Below are 8,580 nucleotides of genomic sequence, written 5' to 3'. Positions count from 1 at the left end.
GCAGTTTATAGAAATACCCCATATGTGGCCCTATTGCGCTATTTGACGCAACCACAAGCCTCAGATATAAAGGAGCGCCTAGTGAATTTCAACGCCTGCGTTATATTTGGTCATTTTTGACTGTACCACTTCAGGTTGGCAGAGGCTCTGGGGTGCCAAAACATAAAAAAACCCCCTAAAAGCACACCATTTAGAAAACTACACCCCTCGAGGAATGTAACAAGGGGTGCGGTGAGCATCTGGACCCCACAGGTGCTTCACAGATTTTCAGAACAATGTGGCGTAAAAAAAGAAAAAATTATTTTTTACACTAAAACGTTCTAGCCTTCAATTTTTCATTTTCACAAAGGGATAAAAGGAATAAAAAACCAAGAACCGTGTAGCGGAGTTTCTCCTGAGTATGGAAATACCCCACACGTGGACATAAAGTGCCAAGCGGGCGCAGGACGAGCCTCCAAAGGGAAGGAGCACCAATTGGCTTTTGGAAGCTGAATTTCACTGGAATGGATTTCAAGGGTCATGTCGCATTTACAAAGCGATCGTGCTGCCAAAACACTGGAAACCCCCAACAAGTGACCCCATTCTGAAAACTACACCCCTCAAGGAATCTAACAAGTGGTTCAGTGAGCATATGGACCCCACTGGTGACGGGCAAAAATGTGGAACAATGTGACATGAAAGGGAAAATTTTATTTTTTTCACTTTTTTTACGGCACAAATGTGCCCATCATCAAGGGGTCCATATCCTCACTGCACCCCTTGTTAGATTCCTTGAGGGGTGTAGTTTCCAGAACGGGGTCACTTGTGGGGGGTTTCCAGTGTTTTGGCAGCACGAGGGCTCTGTAAATGCGACATGGTGTTCATCATCCATTCTGGCCACATCCAGCCTCCAAAATCCAAATGGCGCTCCTTCCCTTTGGAGGCTTGCCCTGTGCCCACATGGCACATTATGTCCACATGTGGGGTATTTACGGACTCAGGGGAAATTGCTCTACACATTTAGTTTTTTTAATCTTTTAACCGCTTGTGAAAATGAAAAAATCAAGACAAGTTCAATGATTTAGTGTAAAAATTAAACATTTTTTACACTAAAAGTTGGTCTAGCCTTGATTTTTTCCTTTTCCACAAGGGGTTAAAAAAGAAAGTGAACACAAAACGTGTAGGGTAATTTCCCCTGAGTAAGAAAATACCCCACATGTGGATATAATGTGCCATATGGGCACAAAGCAAGCCACCAAAGGGACAGAGCGCCATTTAGAGGCTGGAATGGAGGATGGAGGCCATGTCGCAATTAAAAAGCTCCTGTGTTGCCAGGTCAGTAGAAACCCCCCACAAGTTACCACATTCTGGAAATTACACCCCATAAGGAATCCAACAAGGGGTGCAGTGAGCATATGGACCCCACTGGTGATGGGCACATATGTGGAACAAGTGGCGTAAAAATAAAAATACAATTTTTTCATTTTCACGCCACAAATGTGCCCGTCACCAGGGGGCCATATCCCTGCTGCCCCCCTCGTTAGATTCCTTATGGGGTGTAGTTTCCAGAATGGGGTCACTTGTGGAGGGTTTCTACTGTCCTGGCAGCACAGAGGCTTTGTAATTGCATCATGGCATCCTCTAATGGGAATGGCGGCCATACCTATTTAGCTGGGGAAAAGGGACAATTCTAATTTATTTGGGGGGTATTAGGCCAATTATTAGTTTATAAGGTTGAAAATGACAGGTGTCCATCAAATTCAACCTGTGTTGATCCAGAGGAAGGCAAAAAACCCTTGTAAGGCAGAAAACAGTAGCCTCATCACAGGGAAAAAATTCCTTCCTGACTCCATAACGGCAATCAGAATAATCCCCAGATCAACGTGACCCCTGAAATAGGAATAAGGGACAGAATTTAGAAAATGTAGAACCCCAATGGCGTGTGGCGCGCCTTGAAGCGATGCAGTATGCAGAGGCCGGGGCAATCAGGACAGACGTCACACTGGAAAATGGTGTCCTTCCTGATCCCCCTGTTACGCCACACTCTGCACTTCTTCTGGGGTCTCCTGTTTTCCAGTGTGGGGGACATCACCTGGAAAATGTTGTCCTGGTGCAATACGTGGTCCTTCATATCCAGAAGCGCTGGGTCCGCTCCATGGCTGCTAAATATTAGGGATCTATTACTGCTTCTGATATTTTCAGATCGTACCGCAAGCTACAGTAGCTCGGGCGGCGACGGACCAGAAGAGGGGGTGCTGGTATAAAAGTTATCCCCGTACAGGTGGTGGTGACCTTTATCCAGCAGTGGGAAGATCAGTTCCCAAACAATCTTCCCACTTACTCCGAGGATGGGGGGGGGGCATCTGAGGGCTGGATTCGGCTGTCCCTTCCTTCATACACTCTAAGGGTACGTGCACACTGCGGAATGGCGAAGGATAACCCTTTGTGCATTCCGCAGCTGGCACCCACCGGCGGACTGATGGAGGCGCGCGTCTCCGCTCGTGTCACACTCCATTCTATGCACGGGCGCATTCCGCCCTCTGTCCAAAGAATGAACGTGTTCATTCTTTGGGCAGACAACGGAATCCACCCGTGCATAGGATGGAGTCTATGACACGGGTGGAGACGCGCGCCCGCATCAGTCTGCTGGCGGGTGCCAGCTGCGGAATGCACAAAGGGTTATCCTTCGCCATTCCGCAGTGTGCACGTACATGTAGGCTATGTTCACACTCCGTAAGTTTCCGGCCGTAGCGCGCTCCGTGAATACTACGCGGCCGGAAACTTACGTATTTAGCGTACAATGCAAAGTATACGATCCCGGCCGCACAGTTCACACTTCGTACGAATGTACGCCGGGATCGTATACGGCGCCGTAAGAAATGAACAAGACCATTGTTTCTGGCCGGAAGGCTTATAACTTACGCCCGTAGCTTATCCTGCGGCTCCGTACGAAGTGGTGATTTCTTCATTTTTCCGCTCTTCTATGCCGATCCAAAAGGTTCTGTGGGGTGTCCGGGGCTAGGCGAAGATTTCCAAGTAAAAGACCGCTGTCAGATCGCTTCGTAGGGGGCTCAGGAAGCGTAAGTATACTACGGGCGTACGTTCGCAATGCGTACGCATTGCGTACACACTGCGTACGCATCCGTCCGCACATCGAATATTTGCACGGCCGTTGTTTCGGCCGCACATGTACGGTGCCGTACGAAATGCGTACGGATGCGTACGTAGTGTGAACATAGCCTAAATCTGTAAGAGTACCCTGAGGTACTCTCACAGAGTTTGGAGAATTTCACCCCATACCGTCATCTCTTGGGACGGTACTGGCGGAAAAGACGTGTCTGGGGGCAGCGTACGCTTTGCTACCCCCAGACACGTCACTGGATGATGATGATGATGAGGATGAATGGAGGAAAAAAGGATCCCCCCATTCATCCTCACTGGCTGTTTTGGTGTCGGAGGCAATAATAACGTATGCGTCCGACGCCAAAAAACACCCTGGGGGCCATCTTTATACGGGGATTCGTATATGGGGTATGTAAATGTGTAGTGGTGTAGTGTAAAACTTTATTCCATGTAGTGTGGTGTAGTGTAGTGTTTTTTACGTGTTTTTTTCACAGTAAGAAAAAATATCCCTACGCCAAGAAAGGAGCTGCTGATAAATGCCGCACTTATGTGCGACACTTATCAGCAGACAGTGGCGGCAGGATATAGGGGGGAAAAACACCCCTACGCCAAAAAGGAGGAGTTGCTGATCAGCGGCAATGCTGATCAATGCTGATCAGTACTCAGCGGCGTTAGGGCGCAAAAAAAAAAGAAATAAAATTGGAGGAAAAAAAAAATCCTTTTAACCCAAAGCAACTGATCAGTGAATGATATTCACTGATCAGCCGCTAGGGGGCAGTAGAGCGATGCTGCCGGATATTGCCGAGGCCCGCCGAACCCGAAGAACCGAGTGTTTCCGAAGATTTCCGCCGATGGACAACGAAACTGGAAGTGACGCGAGGACGGCGCGGACCGCAGATCTTCGTTCCGGACGCCCAGATCAGGTGAGTATGGTACACCTGCACCACACACACCTGTTCTGCACCCCTCAGCTACCTAGATGAGGGGTGCAGAACCCGGCAAAACAGTTTTTTTTACGGTATGATCGCCGTGATGGGCCGGCCAGTACTGGCCGGCCTATAACGGCGATCGTCGGGGTGGCATCGGCGCCATCTTTCTTCAGGACACTAATGGCGATTGGTGCTATCTCGGTCAGCACCAATCGCCATTGCTTTCCGGGTCACCGGGTCACCGATGACCCGGAAAGCTGAATTTAGCTGCTATATGCTGATCTGTATTGATCAGCATATAGCAGGGATCGTCCGCACGGGAGGGGTTAATCACCCCCCGTGCCGACGAGCAGAGATGGCCTGCTATATATTATAGCAGGCCATCTTCCCCGACCGCCGTGATCGGGGAAACATCGGGCGTAAGTATACGCCCGTTTGCGTTAAAGCCCACCCTGCGGGGACGTATACTTACGCCCAATGTTGTTAAGGGGTTAAATATTGCAATATTTTTTTTTACTATGTTCTTTTTATAGTTTTTGGGGAACAATATAAAATGACAGTTACTTTTTAATTTAATAGGTCAGAACTTCCCAACTTTCTCAGCCTTGGGCCTGCTAGCACCTGTAAATCCTGACAAATCAGGTGCAGCAATCGCTTCTCGGTCTTTTGTCTAAGAACAAGTGTAGTATCTGTTCTTATCAGTGTAATATCCAATACATCCCCCACCTGGGACCATGTATTTAATGGATTTTTAGAACAGGGATGGATGTTGATGGAAAACTATCTTGCTCTGTCCTCTCCAGGCATTGACCTGGTATTGCAGTGCTTCCAGGTTCAGTGCACGGGGGGAAGGGGGGAGGGCATAGGGGAACAGGTGTGGGGGATGCAATAAAACTAACTGTATGCAACTGCTTAATTCCTTAAAATAATATAAATTATGTTATTTTAAGGGATTAAAAGGATTATCTAGTGTCAAAGAAACATGGCCACTTTTTTCCAGACATAGCACAACTCTTGTCTCCAGTTTGGCAGGGTTTTGGAACTCAGTTCCATTGTGAAGTGAACGGAGTTCAAATGGGCTCTATCGCTTAAAATAACTTTTGACATGTCATGGGATATGTCAAAAGTTATTGATCAGAGTGAGTCTCACTGATAACACCTGCTCCGATCAGAAGATATTGCTGGGAAAAATCGCGGCAGCACAATCCACATTTCCCATAGACTTCCACATTTCCCTAAGCCCTTCCACCAGTTGGTTGCTGTTGCACCTTTTGTTTTTTAAGCCACAAGCAGCGTGCAACCTGCAATGTGAACAGAGTCATAGATGTGCTGCCAAAATTTCCTTTTTTTTTCTGTTGAATCTGGGGGGTGTGGCTACCTCCTGTTGGCTTGCACTCCACCCATGTCCCAAGGCTGCTATAAAAGAGATCATTTGGCTCCTATCTGCCCAGTTGTAGGCTTATTCAGCCCAGGAGAGGCCATTGCTAGTGTGAAAATGCTAGAGTAGGGTCCATGTCTCGAGGACATTGAACGTTGGTGACATGGTACACTCTGTTTAATCAAATAGTTTGCTAAGATCCTCACTTTAAAAAAATAAATAAATAAAAATTATATTTTAATTTTTAATATCTACAGAGTAGGTGTTTACCATGTGTACGCTGGGAGGAGTATATACGGTAAGCCCTTACAACTGTTGGTTGCTGTTGCACCTTTTGTTTTTTGACTGTACTTAAGCCACAAGCAGCGTGCAACATGCAGTGTGAACATAGTCATAGATGTGCTGCCAAAATTTCCCTTTTTTTCCTGTAAAATTGCTCTATTGCCAGCCTTATAACGCTTTTATTCTTTGGTCTATAGGGCTGTTTCATCTTTGGTCTATAGGGCTGTCATTTTTTGTGCCATGATTTGTACTTTTTATTGGTACCTTACTTGCGTATATGCGACTTTTTGTTCCCTTTTTATTACAATTTTTCTGGATTTGATGTGACAAAAAAAGCGCAATTTAGCACTTTGGTGGGTTTTTGCACTTACAACATTTACCATGCGAGATCAGGAATGTAATAAATTAATAGTTCGGGCGATTATGCACGTGGCGATACCAAACATGTTTGTTTATTTATTTATTTAATTTGATTTATAAAATTGGAAAAGGGGGGTGATTTTAACTTTTATACGGAGAGAGGATATTTTATTAATAAAAACACTCCCCCCCCCCCCGCATATACTTTAACTTTTACTCCCATAGAAATCTTTTCAGTATACTTAATACAGCAATGATCGATCAGATCATTGCTCTGTTACTCGGTCTGCAGCAGACCACTGATGGCTCGGTAAGGAGAAGGGATCTCCCCTCCGTGATCACATTGCGGGGGGGAGATCCCCCCACTAGACACCAGGAATAGGGGGAAACAATACATTGAAATGCAGCTGTCAGTTTTGGCAGCTGCATTTAAATGTATAATTAGCGGGCGTGGCGATAGGACTTCGCCTGCTAATAGCCCGGGCCCAGGCTACACATAGCGCCATGGGACCCCTCTCTGAACTCCCCCTCAAGCATCAGGACGTAATTGTACTGACTGATGCGGGAAGGGGTTAATATTTGATAAAATTAACTACTCTTTATAATTAGAGCCATAATGAAGATCCGTACCAGTATTGGTAGAAGAAAAGCCTTCTACACGTGTTCCTCACATCTCATAGTCAATACGTTGCTTTACACCGCCTTTATTCTTCAGTATTATATACCAAGTAATAAGTTAGGCTCAAAGAAATTGTTTTCTTTATTTAACACAGTGATTCTCTCTTTGCTCAACCCTTTCTTGTACAGCCTCAGGAATGAAGACATCAAAACAGCTTTTAGAAGAAGAATTGGGAAATGTACATCCAACACATTCTGTAGTATATCGGGCAATGTTATCGGAGTGAGGAAGGAAATCTAACTTGATTTATGTTAATCCCTTTGAGTACTTCGAAATTTTAAACCTTGAGGACAAGAACATCTTCTGACTTTGCCTTTTTGCATTCTGGCGATAGTTGTTCATTTATTTTATGTAGCATAGATATATTTTTTATTTTTTGTAGCATAGATATAGCAATATATATTTTTTTTTCTTTCAAAATGAGTTCCCCTTTTTTTACATATCCAACATAGTTCCATTTGTAAGACATTGTGCTGTTCCACTAATCAGTAAAAAATATCTTATCTATATAAGTCATAAACACAACACATTTTGCACATACCCATTATCGGTGCTTCTACAAATAATTACTATTTCAAAAATGAAAAGAAAAAAAATGAATGAATCTATGTGAGGGGCTGCTCGACACTACACCCAAATTCCTGACTGTCAGTTCCAATATCGTCCCATGTATAGCTTCAAATGCCTCTTCACACTGATTCCTTACCCTCCTCAAATGCGGCAATTTCTTTCCTCTAAGCAGTAATCTATATATTTTTGGAAGAAACTTAAATAAACTTTTTTTTTAATACATATTTTATTTTTATTAGGTATTATTTATTTTTTATTCTATTTTTCTTAAAAAATTTAGCAGTCGCATGAATTTTCATGCATTGTGTGTGTGTATGTGTTCCATAAGGAATTCATCTAGTGGTGAAAGAGTATTTTAACCCAAAAGCAGTATTTTAACCCGAAAGCAGGAAAAACTAATGAAATTTTTTTTTTCTCTGTACGTATCATTTTAAAGACATGTTATCCCTTTTACACACATAATGAGAAAACAAACCCCTTAATTAATCACCCCATTTATTTGGAGATCAGATATATACAATGGTTTGCAATAAATTATAATATCAACAAAAAGTCTTTTTTTTTTTTTTTAGAAATTCAATTCAAAAACTGATGTCGTATATTCTTTAGTCATTACATACAGAGTGAACTTTTTCAAGCGTTTCTTTCTGTTAAAGTTAATGATTATGGATTACCGCCAAGTAAAACCCAAAAGTCAGTATTTCAGAAAATTAGAATATTATATAAAACCAACTGAATTTTTTTTTTTTTTTTAACACAGAAATGTCGACTAAATGAAAAGTCTGTACAGTAATTGCCCTCATTACTTGGTTGGGGCACCTTTTGCATGAATGACGGCATATTCTGGCGATAGTTATTCATTTATTTTTTTTTATTTTTTTTTGTAGCATAGATATAGCAATATATATATATTTTTTCTTTTGCATGAATGACGGCATCAATGCGGCAATGTGGCATGGAGGCGATCAGCTGATGGCACTGCAGAGGTGTTATTGAAGCCCAGGTTGCTTTGATATCGGCCTTCAGCTCGTCTGGATTGTTGGGTCTGGTGTCTTTCATCTTCCTCTTGACAATACCTCATAAATTCTTTATGGGGTTAAGGTCTGGCGAGTTTGTCGGCCAATCAAGCACAGTGATGCTGTGGTTAGTAAACCAGGTATTGATACTTTTGACAGGGTGGACAGGTGCCAAATCCTGCTGGAAGATGAAAATTCCATCTGCAAAACTCTTTTCAGCAGAGGGAAACATGAAGTGCTCTAAAATTTCCTGGTAGACGGCAG

General features: G+C 43.5%; 1 non-coding gene across 1 annotated transcript; it reads left to right on the top strand.

Annotated features, from left to right (window-relative positions):
- Window positions 1–4,681: 4,681 nt before the first annotated feature.
- On the top strand, window positions 4,682–4,879 carry LOC138766687 (U2 spliceosomal RNA). The gene has a single exon (XR_011358737.1). It is a non-coding gene; the product is annotated as a U2 spliceosomal RNA (small nuclear RNA).
- The last annotated feature ends 3,701 nt before the right edge of the window (window positions 4,880–8,580 follow it).

This window comes from Dendropsophus ebraccatus, chromosome 10 (assembly GCF_027789765.1).
Source record: "Dendropsophus ebraccatus isolate aDenEbr1 chromosome 10, aDenEbr1.pat, whole genome shotgun sequence".
In the NCBI taxonomy this organism is placed as follows: Eukaryota; Metazoa; Chordata; class Amphibia; order Anura; family Hylidae; genus Dendropsophus; species Dendropsophus ebraccatus.
This window is presented reverse-complemented; position numbering and strand designations above follow the sequence as displayed.